General features: G+C 42.1%; 1 long non-coding RNA gene across 1 annotated transcript in view; it reads right to left on the minus strand.

Annotated features, from left to right (window-relative positions):
- Positions 1–15,937, minus strand: part of LOC121916012 — a 29,063-nt gene extending 13,126 nt beyond the window's left edge. The window contains exons 1-2 of the long non-coding RNA XR_006100789.1: positions 15,429–15,937; positions 12,409–12,473 (exon numbers count right to left, since the gene is read on the minus strand). This is a non-coding gene — a long non-coding RNA (uncharacterized LOC121916012). The remainder of the gene's footprint in view (positions 1–12,408; positions 12,474–15,428) is intronic.
- Positions 15,938–16,239: the final 302 nt, after the last annotated feature.

Raw genomic sequence — 16,239 nt, forward strand, 5'->3', positions numbered from 1 at the left:
GATGGTATACTACAGGCTTGGTGCTGAATTGACTGTATGTCATCCAGACATTTCACACCCAAATCAGGGATTGGACCCATCTAGACTGATTGCCATTAGTGAATTGGCTGGTGCAGATACAAGGGAAGAAAATAGTAAGATTACCATACATATAGGACTGCTAACTGACCAGGGGCAAATGCCCCTCTGTATTTTAAACAGCAGCTTGCAATATGGAAAATGTGACCATTACCAAAATATGTCACCTATTAGCATTGCAAATTTCCAAGCCCATTTCATTCAAAGGCTATTTAAAAACAAAACAAAATTGAAAGCCTGAAAAAGCACAAGGATAACCAGATGGTCCTCTATTTGAAAAGCTAGTAATGGGCAGTCCTCTCTTTGATAGTATTTCCTATTTGTAGGGCTTTCCAATTCCATGCCTAAATACCCCGAAGGCACCAGATCTTGACTGATCTAGGGACCATACAGACTACCTTTTACCCTGGATCGGGAACCGAATTATGCATGTGAAGTTCATATTCACTCCAAATCTCCCACAAGCGAATTTGAGTTTTGCATACCTGTTCCGGGGCAAATGCCCCTTGGCAAGGGTCTTTTGGAAGCGGAGTAAAAGCTGTGTCTTTAAAAAAAAAACAGGTCGGGCGAATATGAACTTGGCCCCAATCATGATCGGGGAAAGTTCAGGGGAGGGATATAGGTGAGAGGGAGAGCAAAGGGCGGAACATGCCTCCCTTTCATTGGGGTGATGTAAGAGGAGGAGGAGGATGAAGCCGGGGGAAAGGGGGTCATGGAGGGCAGCATCAGGAGGAGGAGGAGGAGAAGGCAGGATCCGGAGGATGGGTGCCAAGGGCAATCGGGTTGACGAATAGAGCTGGGGGGTGCCAAGGGAAGAATCGGGGTAACGGGGGAGTAGAAGGTGGAGGAGGAAGGAGTTGGAGAAAGGGTCAATTCAGGGCAGGTCAGAGGGAGGGCAGAGAATGAAGTAAGCCTCCATTTTCACAGACAGCTTTCTCTCTCTCTCTTTTTATTTTATTTTATTTTTTTATTTTTGACAGACTATGCGCATGCTTTTTGCTACTGGTAGATGCATATATAGATAGAATATGTGTCTGCTTGTGGTACTTTCCCTTTCATTTGCTTGCTCGCAGCATGCACTTCGCAAAAGGCTTTTTTTCTAAATTTTATATGAGAAGCGCCTCAGAACAACCTCCCATAGAAAGCAATCAAGGGAGAGAATACATCACGTTTTAACGTGAATCTGCATGGTTGGACCCGCAGTCGCGTTGGAACAGAGCTGCAAAACCCTCAGTGTGATAAGGCTCTTTGAATGTGGTCCACCTTTAGAGTCCATCTAGGAGTCTCCATTTGCTTTCACAGGGAGTGCAATCTTCCCTGTTGCAATGTTGATGCTACCAGGCTCCCTTCCATGGGATCTTCCTGCCAACCTCTTTCTGCTGGTTTTGTACAACAGTAGAAAACTATTTGTTCCAGCTGGCCTTAAGAAACTGGATATAATTCTGTTTTATGGCTTGTTGTATCTTTATGGGTGGGGGTAGGTAGATTCTGATTTTAAGGAACTATCTTTTTCAAGAAAAATACCTTCATAATTAAAATAGTAAATCAGTGTTAGACTCAGATTCCATTTATTTCTTTATATATGTTATGTACATATATTTTGCTACTGAAATTCAAATATTTCCAGAACCTTAGTTTGGAAAGCCAGGTGTGAACTGATCCCAAAGATTCTGCTTTTTCCTATTAACTGAAACCTAGCATTCCTGACAAGGTGAGAAGCAGGGAGACTTGGGTTCTCTGTGGCAGCTATTATGAACCCTAACACCAAACATAGGATCCTGAAGTGCTTGTGCTGATGGCATGTGGACTGAAGGACAAAACAATTTCCCCCTCGGTTAAGTGAAAAGAGTGCTGTTGAAGAGAGAGGCCTTGAACAAATTGCTCTGCAATCAAATATCAGAGTTTATATAACAAATGCATTGCAAAACCACTCACTGCCCTGAATACTGCACTGCAGAAAGATAGAAACTACCTTTATTATTATGCTCAGTGTTCTGCCACATGAAATTGAAGAGGCAATGATTTTAACTGTAGTACTCAGTTGTATATCTTTATTCTTTAGGATCTTCTCTAGCTCTTTCATGGCTGCCTTCCCATTCCTAGTCTACTTCTTATCTCTTGATTGCAGGTTTCATTCTGAGAAATGTTTGATCAAAGGTACAAGAAATCTTTGACTATTTCATTTTCCTCATTGTCTAATTTTGAGTTTATGTAGGTCGTCTGTGGTCATTATTTTTGTTTTCTTAATGTTCAACTGTAAACCTGCCTTTGCACTTTCTGCCTCGACTTTCTTCAATAACCTTTCCAAATCTTTGCTGTCTTCTGCTAGTAGTAGGTGTCAACTGCATGCTGATGTTGTTTCTTACAATTTTCAATCCTCCTTCTTCTGAGTCTAAGAAGCTTATCACATGGAGAAAAAATCTGACTGCACCCCAACGGGATGCAGCTGGCTTGCAGGATGCAGGTAGGAATTATCGCACATAATTCATCACCAAGTGCAACCCGGTTGCATCCTGGGTTCCAGGCATGCCTCAGAGGCCACTTTTCAAAGTCAGAAAGCTCTCGGCTTTGAAAAGCAGTCTCCGAAGTGTGCCTGGGATCCAGGCTGCAGCCGGGCTGCACTCATCCAATGGAATCAGCAGCGAAGTATGTGCAATAATTCCCACTTGTATCTTGCAACCTGGCTGCATCCTGTTGGGGTGCAGTTGGGGTTTTTGTCAATGTAATCAGCTCCTAATTTCAGCATACATGTTAAAGATAGAGTGATAAAATGCACCTTTGCCTAACCCCCTTGTCAATTGTAAATTCCAAGTTACTGAACTATATAATTAGTTCCTTTGCTGTGGGGGCAGATAAAGAAATAGAAAACTGAATAGCTATGGTAGGATAACAACAACAACAATAACAACAGTGATTTCTACCCAGCCTCTCCAGCAAGATCAAGGCAGTTTACATCAATAAAATCCATACAGTACAATATAATAAAATCCCACAATACCCCTCCCTCCCTCCCTGGATGGATATCCTGGGAAGGAGCCTTGTTGGCTAGCTGCCTCAAAATGTTTAAAAGATGGTTATTTAATACAAAAGTTCAGGCCTATATGTGCTCTTAAGACTTTCTTCAGAGGGCTATTTAGAATCAAATTTCCAATATTTCTTCTCCAGATCCTCTCAAACCATTTACAAGAGATTCTAAATAGCCCACAAGGAAAGCTTTAAGAATAGGCTGAAATATGGCAGGCTTTTCTGGTTTCTTCTGTGGATTCTGTTGGATGCTCCCCAGTTTCTGCATCTTTTGGCTGGCATCCTGAATTTATTTATTTTTTGGCTGGCACTTCACACTGCAACAGCTTCTTGTGAGTCTCACTTGTCTAATGTATAGCAGGTCATCCTCACAACTTAGAAGAGTGGGAAGGCAGCAAAAGAACAGTGGCCATCTGGGAAGTTCTTCCTCGGCTTCAAAGGGGGCTTTCAACACAGTTATTATGAAGCAGGCATCTGACAATTATGCTCTTCTTAGCACAGATGATTCATCCACAGCCTATTTTGCTCTTCTTTATAGCTAGCCTTTCTGTTCCTCAGGAAAAGAAGAGGATGCAGAAAGTGCTTGGTCATAAGATGTAATCAGAAGTACTGTCAATTTAGGGAAAGGATACAGGTTAATGGAACAGGCAGTGTTCTGCTTTATGTGAGTTTATCTTGAGATTTCTGAAACAACATAAGCTGACTCAGGGCTCTTAACTAGTTTGTGTTCTTTGTCCCTGATTTGAAATGCAGCCAAAAGATAATGTGGAAAGAGTCACAAGAAGTGTGGTGGTACTGAGCTGTCAGCCACTCTTTCATTGACTGATGAAGTTTCTAGTCCAATCATGCAGGGTGTGGAGTCCTCTACGTGTTTTTGAACTACCATACCTGCCAACATTTCATAGATGAAAATTAAGACACATATGGCCAAGTCACATCAAAGTATGGTCAAGATGGCAAAATGAGGAATAACACACAAGCTAGGAGAGGCTGTAGAAGTTTGCTTTTTCCTGAATCTACAAAGAAGGGCCAGATTCCAACTTCTCCTCTTCTCTCCCACTGTTTGCAATAGAGTGCAAAATACTTTTGCTCTTTGAAATAAATTTCCAGCAATGGAAGTAAGCTGAGGACAAAGGGGGAAGGTAAGAAGCAATGACAGAGAAACTAAGGCCCGTTACAGACGGGCTTAAAAGTACGCGCAGAGCACGTACTAGGGTTAAGGCGGGGCGGTGCTTCCACACTGCCCTAACCCTAGTGCGCGCTGTGCGCGCACAAAATGGCAGCGGCCGTTCCACACGGCCACCGCAATCAATACGTCACGACCGCGCCGCCTCCAAACGAGGTGGCGTGGTTGTGACGTATTGGGGTTGCGGCAGGGCGCCTAGGGCGCCCTTTCTGCAACCCCAGAAGGAGCTCCGTTTTGGAGCTCCTTCCTGGTTTGGTCCGCTGGGCGCAGCCTTCAGACGGCTACGCCCAGTGGACCAAAGGAGAAAGGGGCCAAACGGCCCCTTTCTCCTTCTCCCCGCTGCTGCGGGGTGTCCTTGGGACTTGAAGCCCCAAGGACACCCCTTTCCAGGCTGCGAGGAAGAGGCCTTTTGCCGCTTCCCCACAGCCCGGAAAGTGGCGGATCGGGGCCTCAGCGGCTGCCGCTCTGGATGCTGAGGCCCCGATCCGGCGGGGAAAGGTGCGCCTACAGGCCACCCCAAAGGGGCGGTCTGTAACGCGCCCATGACATTTGAAATGAAGCTGAAAAGTGGGATGGCAGAGGATTAACTGTGACTGTCTCTGTAAAATCATGGCAATTAGAATAACAGAATCATAGAGTTGGAAGAGACCGCAAAGGCCATCCAGTCCAACACCCTGCCATGCAGGAAGTCTCAATCAAAGCATCCCCGACAGATGGCCATCCAGCCTCTGCTTAAAAACCTCCAAAGAAGGAGACTCCACTACACTCTGAGGGAGTGTGTTCCACTGTCGAACAGCCCTTACTGTCAGGAAGTTGTTCCTAATGTTGAGGTGGAATCTCTTTTTTTGTAGCTTGCAGCCATTGCTCCAGGTCCAAGTCTCTGGAGCATCAGAAAACAAGCTAGCTCCCTCCTCAATGTGACATCCCTTCAAGTATTTAAATAGGGTTATCATATCACCCCTTAATCATCTCTTCTCCAGGCTAAATATCCCCAGCTCCCTAAGTCGTTCCTCATAGGGCATGGTTTTCAGACCCTTCACCATTTTAGTTGCCCTCCTTTGGACACGCTCCAGTTTGTGAAGTCGAAGGCTTTCATGGCCGGCATCCATGGTCTTTTGTGGGTTTTTCAGGCTATGTGGCCATGTTCTAGAAGATTTTCTTCCTGATGTTTCTCCAGCATCTGTGGCTGGCATCTTCAGAGAATGCTTGCCTGGAAAAAGTGGGTCTATGTGAACTGTGTGAGCTTGGGAATGCCATTGAAATCCATAAACATCTGGATAATTTCAACCGGAAAGAAGAAACCCTTAAAGTGAACAAAATTTGGCTACCAGTCCTGAGGAATAGCGAAATAAGGGCTCAGCAAATGCAAATGGGAAACCATTCAGTGTCAGGGGCTTTCCTAGCAGATAATGATCACCAGTTAGCAGAAATTAATCCTCTTTTTCATTAGCATCCCAGCCTGAGGCCTGCCATCAGCACAGAACAATACACATGCAAATCACTCCTGCATTCCCAGGCTCACACAGTATATATAGACCCACTTTTTCCAGGCAAGCATTCTCTGAAGATGCCAGCCACAGATGCTGGTGAAACGTCAGGGAAAAAAATCTTCTAGAATATGGCCACATAGCCTGAAAAAACCACAAAAAAAAAAAAAACACGCTCCAGTTTCTCAATGTGCTTTTTGAATTGTGATGTCCAGAACTGGACACAATATTCCAGGTGGGGCCTGGCCAGAGCAGAATAGAATGGGACTATTACTTCCCTTGATCTAGACACTATATGTCTAGTGATGCAGTCTAAAATTGCATTGGCCTTGTTAGCTGCCGGATCACACTGTTGACTCATGTTCAACTTGTGGTCTACTTGGACTCCTAGATCCCTTTCACATGTAGTCTTGTTCAGCCAGGTGTCCCTCATCCTATATCTCTGCTTTTCATTTTTCTGCCCTAAGTGCAGTACCTTACATTTCTCCATGTTGAAATTCATTTTGTTAGCTTTAGGTATGGACTTTAGCTCCTCAGCTATGTTGGCTTTAGTTGAAGGGATTTGCAGTCCAATATCATGTAGAGCAGTGGTTCTCAAATGCTGGGGCAGGGCTCCTGGAGGGGCTAAAAGTGCTCCAAGGTGGGTATGAGACTTGGAGGTTCTATCCCTCCTCCTTCTTCTCATCTCCAAGTTTTTTATGTGTAAAATTTACACAAGTGTTGAGTTAAATATTGAATTTATTTAAGTAAAACTGTTCTAATTTGAATGATGGTCTTTCCTTATACCATGTTAAAATATGCATATACCTGGGTGTGTGGATGAAAATATGCACACTAAATAAACAAAATATTTTTATTAATATACTATGTAGAGTGGGGAGCATGACATCTGCATGTAGATGTAATAGGGGTTCCAAGGATGAAATGTTTGTGTACCATTGGTGTAGAGGGCCAAATGCTTCCTACTCCTGATCCAGGTACCCCATATTTATTGCCAAAGCTCAGCCATGCATTTACTGTTCTCTAGCAAAGGTGCTTTTTGCTTTGGACACAAAAGCTATTCTACAGTGCTAATGACTTTCCTGATTAACTGGTAGGCTTCGAAACGTCCTGCTGAGGGTGCAAACTGGTAAAGTCTTGAGTAGGTGAATCACGTACTTTGCATGGCATACATTATCATCTATGCTGTATGGGCCTAATAATACTGATCCACTTGACAAATTTCTCATTACCTGGATGCTTTGGGGAAAACTCCAAATTAACAGAAATTTTTGTTCAGATGAATAAGAACAGGGATGTAAAGAACATTCTAGAGCAGAGATGAAATTATTATTACAGCTGCATGTGAATGCTGTTATATAACATTAAGAGGTATCTTACTATAGCACTTTACATTACATTACACTAAATACTGCCTTAGTAATGTAACTCATTTTTATTTTACATTGTTTTGCACTTTTCATTTCACTGGGCTTCCTTTCTTTCACAGTATCCATTTCCTTGCAAGGGAGGGTATTAGAGCATTATGTGTTTTTGTAAAATAGTTATTCCCCAATGTTTAAGCTGAAGGGTTGAGGACTGGGTAGGCATAATGACAAACAGAACTCTCCCTGGAAGCCAAGATGATGAAACTGTGGCTATCGTACTTTGGCCACGTCATGAGAAGGTGTGGCTCAATTGAAAAGACAAGAATGCTAAGAAAGGCAGAGGATAGTAGAAAGAGAGGAAGGCCACACACCACATGAGTAGACTCAATTAGGGAGGTCATAGGCATGAATCTACATGACTTAAGCAGAGCAGTTGAGGATGGGTGGCGGTGGTTGGAGATGTATCATCCACAGGATCACCATGAATCAGGGACAATTCAAGGTCAGTTGACACCAAGAATAGAATAGTTTTTAGAAAAGTTTTTTAATTGGTGCCCTGAAAAGCACAGACTTTTCACTGAATTTTAGAGTGGAGGACAGGAATCCCAGACTTCTCATTTCTTTGATAGGTACCCCCAGAACTGTTTAAATGCTTATTTCCTGCCCTTCCAAACCTCAGTACACATCCAGGCATTTACCCTATAGGGAGGTGTGATTTTATGTTCCCTGCTTTGGGAATAGTTCCTTGCTTCTCATGCCAGTTAAATAGATCTGCAAACCAGAACCATTCTGATAAATGACTCCAACTTGAGCTAAAAGGGAGGAGGCATCATAGTCCCAAAAAGTAACTTTTCTAATATCTGGCTATTACTGAGTTAGTGGATGTAAAGAACTTTGATCACTCCCAAATATTTTGAAGGACTAAGCATTAATATTATTATTAGTTTGTCATTTCTTTTTGGAGTGTGAAAAGGGAATTGCCCTCAGCTGCTTTAGAAACTAAACATCCCCTGCTTATTGAACTATACTTTACACAACTCAGGCTGCATCAGCACTACAGAAATAGTCTACCATGAGGTTTATCAAATGGGACAAGAGGCTCTCAATTTCAAAAGAGAAGATAGCGAGGTCAGTTTGAAAATTCACGCAATTATGTGATTACTTATCACACCTTAAATTCGCTGTAATGGCCTCCCTGAACGCGAACCAGATTCTGTGCAAAGTAAGCCATCACATCGGTGGGTTCTTAATTGCAAATTGGTACCCTTGCACATGCTCAGTGAGATTCCAGATGACTGGAGCATAGCATATTTAAGCGAGTGAGAGAGAGGAACCAAGGAACCCTAGAATTTACAAAAGAAGTTAGAGGGGAGGGGGAAGAATGGTTGAAAGAACATGTTCTATTTATGTTAAAATGAGCATATATTCACTTTTGTCATGTTAAAACATGAATATAATGGTTATCCAATAGCTCCCAGTCCATGCTTCTTAATTAGCAGGCAGCAGCCCCCCCCCCCCCAGCAATGCTGAAGGACAAGCGGAAGCAAAATTGAAGCGGAATTGCAGTGTGGCTTCATGGGAAACCCTCCCCTTCCAGATGGGGGGGGGGACCAGAACCAAAGGAGACATGCAAATCACACCAAAGAACAGCACACTGAGTGCGAAGTTGCCTAAGAGTAGGGTTTGTGACTTGGCTAGTTCATCAAATCTACTCAATTGTGGATTGACGAGTGATTGTGTTCAGAGTGCGTTCGGACTGCCAGCGATCGCGTGTGGTAACCTTTCACGCAATAATGTGAATACGCATGATTCCATTGAGGATGTCACTGGATTATACTTCCATTTTCAGTCGTGTGATATCCTCCTTTGACACCACTGTTACTGCTATGCCTCAATGCTATAGAATAAGGGGAATTGTAGTTTGTTGTGCCACCAGAGCTCTGCTCTACTCTGGTGCCACAACAAACTACAGTTCCAAGCAAACCGGATTATTTCTTCAGTGCAGATGCAGCCTCAGTTTCCAGACCCAGCCTTCTTCATATCATCCTTCTGAAAATCTGTCTCCTACAACTGGACACCATCCTCCAGTGTAGTGAGCACTGAATAGAATAAACCTTAGAACATCTACTCATTGGACTACAATACCCATAATCCATAGTTAGCATGGACTTTATCGATGATTGAAAAGTTACCTTTTTGGACCACAGCTCACAGAATCCCCTAACAGCACTGTATGTCCTGTGATTTCTATACAGTTTCTGTTTACAGCAGGCTACAACTATATACCCCTCCTTTTTTTTGGGCAATGTTGGCTTATGTTCAGCTAGCAGACTACTTATACACCCAGATCCTGTTTACCTGTATTAGTGTCAAATCAGGTCTGTTTTGTCATATACATATGTGTTTGACCACTGAAATAACATCAAGGAGAACCATACATTTATTTCTCCTCACTTTTATTTTGTTTTTGGTCTCAGCCCAGCATTTCAGCCAATCAGAACTATGGTGTTAGCTAACCCACGAACCTCCATGTCATCTGCAAATTTGATACTTTCGTCCAAGTCATTTCTGAAAATATTCCAGCGGCACTGGCCAAAGCCAGTGATTTGCTAGTGAAAAGGTTTTACTGTCGGCCCACCGTTTTCACGGAAGATCCATTCTGGACCCTCCCGCGAAAATGGAGACTTGCCAATATTCAAGCTCCTTAGGCTTGAATAGGGCACGTGCCTGCGTGCGCATGTGGGGGTGCTCCACGGAGGCATGCCCCAGTGAAAATAACAGAGGTCACCCCTCCATGAATATTCAAGACCATGGACCTCAAGTCCACGAGAAAGGAGGGATGACTATATTTGCTTGTAAGAAAGTACATCTTATTTTCTGGAGGGCTTTTTAAAAAGCAGTGAGCTTACTTAGTTGGGGAAAAACTTGTCTTAAAATAGGGAAACGTAAGCAAAGAAAAGTTTTCTTCCAATTCCAAATCTTTGGATACATCACAGAACATTTTGCTCCCATAAGCTAGCAATGAGCTGTCAGGGGGAGTGAACACAACTGAAGGCCATAACTCTGCCTAACCATAGTGCCAGCAGCCTATACACCCCCACTCCATGCATTGCTTGATTTATAATTTCAAAACAAAATAATCCTTGTTTACATAATTCCAGCAGACTCACATTTTCCATTTGGCTATTGCTCTTTTTACTAGACACACTCAGTAGCAGGATTCAGGGTTGACTGGTCCCAGGCAGTAGCTTTTAAAGTATTTCACATTTGTAAACAGAGACTGCTGTTTTTCTCCTTCCCCCAGGTAAAATGGTTGGGCAAAGAAACTCCTCTACAATAACTACTTAATCCAGTAGGTAGTTGGGTTTGACTCCCCAAGTCAAAATATTTGGGACAATAGAACTGGAGGCGGGGGGGGGGGGGGGGAGAATTTTCATGTTCTCTGCCAGAATTTTTAGCTGCCTGATTTTGATTCGGTTCTGCACTTTTAACTTAATGCATTGCACAATTCCATAAATTTATGTCACTGAGGGAAATGGAAACTACTGCAAGGGCAGGCAGTGTACACTTCTTCCTAGTGTACACTATGCTAGAACTAATATGGAAAGTATAGATATACTGTAAGAATAGATAATACATTCTGGATTAAATCGTTATACTGTATTCTGAATACACTGAACTCCAGAGGTGTGGCTACAGTAGGACATAAGAAGGATATTCCTCCCCGTAAGAATCCCTCACCCCTGCATTTTTCTTTGGTCTTTTTTCTAGCATTGCTGTAACTTAAAATTTCATTTGAATATTTAGAAATAAAGTTGAGGAAAGAAAAGGGACAGGCAAAATTAGTAAGAGATGCAAACACAGTAAATATCAGAGTTCTAGGTATGAATTATTTTCAATGCCATACTCTTATGCGATTCTAGAAATTTGGGGAATACAACAAAAAATCATTGGGCGCAGAATTCTTATTTGGAGGGACAATAACCTCATCTCCACCCCATAACTACATCCCTGTTAGACTCCTATATAAATTCTTTTCTATCACACATTATAAGAATAGGGGTTAAAGGGCTATTTAGGGACTTCTCAACTCCAACAATCCATGCATATAACCATGGTTTCTATTTCAGCTAGTGTGGTCCAGTGAATAGAAAAGGCTGCCCTTGTTTAATTACAGTGATCTACCTAACATAAGGTGACAGGTAATTCTTATCATTACTTGCTTATATAGTGTATGACTTATTTATATATTTGGGCATTATGGTCATTATCCATTTGCTAGATAATATAGACAAATAAGAAAGACTATAGTGAGGCCAGATAGAAATTAAAGAATATTGTTTATATATAATTACAATAGGATGTAAACAGTAACTATAGTGGCCTAGGTTTTCAGCTGAAGTTTCTGTGGCTTCTTGTCAGTGCCTCATTGCTTAGAAAAGGTACTTATTTGACTATTCCCTCCCATCCTCTTTGACATAACTATTTTGTTGTTCTGTGCCTTCAAGTCATTTCTGAACTATGGCTTCCCTGAGGTGATACTATCATGCGTTTTTTTGTTTTATTTTTTTGGCAAGATTTGTTCAGAGGGCATTTGACTTTGCTTTGAGGCGTTGAAAATACAACATGGCAGATCTCAGAGTTCCTTTCATACACTGTGCCTTGGATTTCTTTGCACACATGTGGTATATGTTGCCGATTTCAGTATGACCAGGGTATAGCTACTCAGAGGGAAAATAGGAGCATCCCCCCAAAGACATTTAAATCATTCACACCTAGAATCCATGTATTTCCCAATTTCATATACCCCTAGTAAAATCCTCTTCCTTTGAATGCCTAAATGTATTTCTAAATGTTCACCTGAAGTTACTACAGGATTAGAAATTTGGAGACTGAAGGATTTTTTTGTTTGGGAGGACAGAATTCTTATTTGGGGGGTAATGCCCTCATTTTGCCTCCTCTGTACTGCACCCCCACACATCTCGCTTGCCAGTTCAAATATTGCTCAGATGAACCAGTAATACAAAGAGGAGTGTTGTATAAGTTGAGGAGCAGCTCCAAAACCTGAACTGAAAAATTTTATGGAAATTCAACTATGAACCATGAGCATTTGTACCTTTTTAGTGCTTTAAAGATAACCCAGATAGCAAATAACTTATGGGCAATAAACACTTCTATAAAGGCAATCAGCATACATTTCTGCTCACATAGCAATCCAATAACACTTCCATGCTGCCTTCCCCTCCCAAAAGCAGAGGGTACTCACCCTCCCTTTCATATTGGATTCCTGTATCATCAGAGAATTGACGACTGGAAATTGTAAAAGCGACACTGTCATGGAAAAGAAGAAACTAGTTTCGACACAGGGAAAATTAGTGTCTGAGTACTTTTCTGATGGGTTCTTGGCTCTTCTTGTGGCCAAATCAGCTGACTTCTACCTCCAGAGGAACTGCCAACAGAACACAAAGGGCTCCTTTTAGTCTGTAATTTGAACGTTGGGACTGCTCCGCAGAGACAATTACTGCTCAATTTTTATTCATCAAAATCACACATGGTTTCCTTCTCAGCTTGTAAACACTTTTGCACTTACACTGTTCCACCCATCCACTTTTGTACACCACAGAGAATGCTTCATTTTCCTTTTGTGTGTGCATCCAAACATAGATGTGTATTTTAGAAAGAAATCTACTATTTGGATGAGATATTTTTTAGAACAGTGGTATTTTGGACGTCATCTTCCACAAATCCCTGACACAAATCTTGGCCAGTGCTCAGGAATTCTGGGATCTGAAGTCCAAAACTTCGGGAGGACAAATGTTGAGAACCAATGCTTTAAATTAAGCTGGAGAGAAGAACTTCCAGCTGCTATTGGTACAGCTCCCATAATCACCACCAATAAATCATGCTGGGTGGGAATAATGGGAGTTGTAGTGCAGCAATATTTGGAAGGTACTACATAGTTGCCCAAGCCTCCTTTAGATAAGTTACATGTGAGCTGCTTGTCCAGCCCCAAGCTGGGCTAACATTGAAATGATTCAACCACATGGGAGAGGATTGTTTGTATGACAAAGACCTTGTGTGATCAGCCTTGCTAGGATTGCCAAATTGGGGAGGGATTCCTGCACCCTCAGTAGTTGAATCACAAACTATACCAAAGAAAATTCTCTCCTCAGAAAACTATTAAAGGTATGTGTCTTTTTTGCTTGTACTTACCCTAACGTCTAGACAACTGTGCAACTTGTGACCCATCAGATGCAGTCATATTGTAACTCCCATAATCTCATATGTTGGCTACAGCTGATGTGAACCTCAGTCAAAAACATCTAGAAGCCCCAAAGTTGCCCACACTGATCTATAGAGATGGGTTGTTTCAAAGATTTTCTAGCTCTGTGGAAGCTGCATATGGATAAGCAAGTGATTGGAAAAACATCTTCTGTCTGAAGTAGGGATGGGAATCATCTGTCTCTCCAGATGTTTCTGGACTGGTACACTGAGCAGTCCTAGCCAGCATAGCCAATGGTGGAGAATGGCAGAGTTGCAGTCCAGCAACATCTGGAAAGCTTCCTGATCTAAAGGATACCCCAAAGACAGTGAAATAGACCAAAGAACATTTCAAACTGTAAATGTTTCTGACCTCCACAGTTTTTTCAGCTCTCTCCAATTGCATTGATCCAAAGCTTGGTGGTGGTGGTGGTGATTTGTAGGAAAACAAGATGTTGCCTTTTGCTAAGCTAATTCATCTATCTGGCCTAGTACTGTGACTTCTGACTGGCAGTTGCTCTCCAGAATTTCAGGCAGGATTTTTTCTTAGCCCTACTTGGAAATCTCTGGTATATCTTAGTGATCTCCCATCCAAGTACTAATGAGGCCTGCTTACTTTCCAAATTACATAAGATCCAGTAGTATGATTAATAAAGATGTATGCCTGTAGTTACTATTAGTTGGGTTGTGGCAGAATAAGGAATAAATTTTAGATGGCAAATTGTATGTGCAAGACAGCTCTTTGCATCTAGATTGAGGGCTCTTGTGGCTTTACTTGAGAGCTGATAGCTCTCTGTCTGCACAGTGTCTGCTGGAGACCAGCTCATAAACTATTAGCTCAGCATCAGTTTTCCCACTTGAAGGGCAACTAAAAAAGGATAACAGACATCACATTTCTGCTGTTTGGTTAAAAAATTGTTATGAAACAAAAGATGCAATAGCATTCATGCAGAGATCTTAGTTGGAATTGTCTTGGTAGTCTACATTGGCACCACACTCCATTATGCCACTGTAAAGCATTTTTGGAACAGTGTGCAGCAGAGAGAAAGCCATGTCTAAGAAAGTTATCCTCTTGACTCCTGAGCAGCTTAGCACAGCAGATTTTTCCCTTGACAGAGATGATGCTTCCTGCATTGTTATCCATATGGTTGCCACATCCAGGGGTGTTTTACTCCTATATCCCTTGAACACCTCACAGATGAAAATTGGATACAAGTGGCTGAGCCATATGAGGGTATGATTAAAAGTCTGTATTCAGGGAACAAGAGGACCAAAAAATTGATCACAAAGAGCACACAAAACTATTGTTTCAAGCAAACAATAGTACTGGTACTGAGTTTACATAACTGTATTGAGTAGGAATCTCTTCTGCTAGATTAAATGAATGGAAACTACATATGCACTCTAAATTCAGTTTGCAACAGTTGAAGTAAGCTGAGGATGAAGGAAGAAAAAGAAAGGGGAGAGAAGCCAGAACATTTTAAAAACAGCTGTGAAAGTGGAACAGCACAGGATTAACTGAGGCTGTCCCTCAAAATTGGGACAAATGGAGGATATGCCCCTACCACTGCACCACCACAGGCCCCATGTATGTGGGCCATCAGAATTACAGCACTTTGATCTCACTTTATCTGCTGGGGCTACATCCCCAAAAAGCAGTTTGGCTCCATGCACCACCATCTTTAGCCTTTGACCCAGCCTTAGACCCTTTAGTTGATAAATCCTTGATATGTGACCCCTGCCCATAGGACCATCTAATACAAAGCCCTACCGGAATCCTGAGATTTGTGCTGGGATGAGGCTCTTGAGCTTGATGGCAAAGAATTCTAAATACCACACAAAACAACAGTTGTATCTGTTAAAGTGGGATCAGAGTTCTATAACTGTGCAATATGACCTAACATTACTCCATTTGTTCCCCCAAGGTCCAGCCCTCCTTCACCCCCTCTCTTTTCTGATATCAAGCTGATATTAAAAGGGGTGTTTAAGACATGTAGCACCTTAGTGTGGGAAAAATATTCTTACCATATAAGGAGATCTGGGAAGCTCAGTATGGGGAACCCAAGGATAGATCAATCAAGATCGGAATCTGCATAATTCCTTCACCGATAAGAGTGATGGTGGGTGATAGACCTTGTGCTTGCAAGTGAAGAGAAATTGAAATACACTTCCCACTGGGAGTGATACTCCTTTTGTCCAAGGACATTTGCACTGAGTGTCCAGCCACTGACAACTTCCCTTCTCTTTCTTCTTTCCTGGAAGCTACCCCTTAATCCCAAATTTTGCCTCAGGACAGGTTTTGCCCTATAAATATGCCTATTTAGGCATCAACAATTCAGTCTCACTTGAGGTCAGACAGACATTCTGTCTGTTTCATGCTTGAATCCTCAGCATTGCTGGCCACATCACCACCCCCAGGCAGCTTGCTGAGCTACTTCTCTTCCTTGTATCCTCTGAGTGGAGCTCTACATCTGGAATTGGTACAGTATTGCCTTCTGTAATCCCTTAAATCACTTTCTGCTACCACCTTTCATTTTGTTAGTTCTTGAATGTGTGCTTGAGTGAGTCTCTTTTGTGAATGCTGGTTACCTTTGACTCATAAACAGAACTATTTTGAAACTTGCACTCTGGAGTTCTGTTTCTCAGAATTGGTATACATGGGCTTAATCTCTGCTTTGAATTGCTCAAGACCTCTTTGCTACTTTTTAATAGAGCTACTAAAATTCCCCTACTGAATATTAATTGTGGGTACCCTCCTAGGACCCTGCCATTTTGGGTACCACATTAAAGTGGCACACTGGAAAAGTTTATATGAATACATGTAAGAATACAAGCA

The sequence above is a fragment of the Sceloporus undulatus genome, chromosome 1, assembly GCF_019175285.1.
Source record: "Sceloporus undulatus isolate JIND9_A2432 ecotype Alabama chromosome 1, SceUnd_v1.1, whole genome shotgun sequence".
NCBI lineage: Eukaryota > Metazoa > Chordata > Lepidosauria > Squamata > Phrynosomatidae > Sceloporus > Sceloporus undulatus.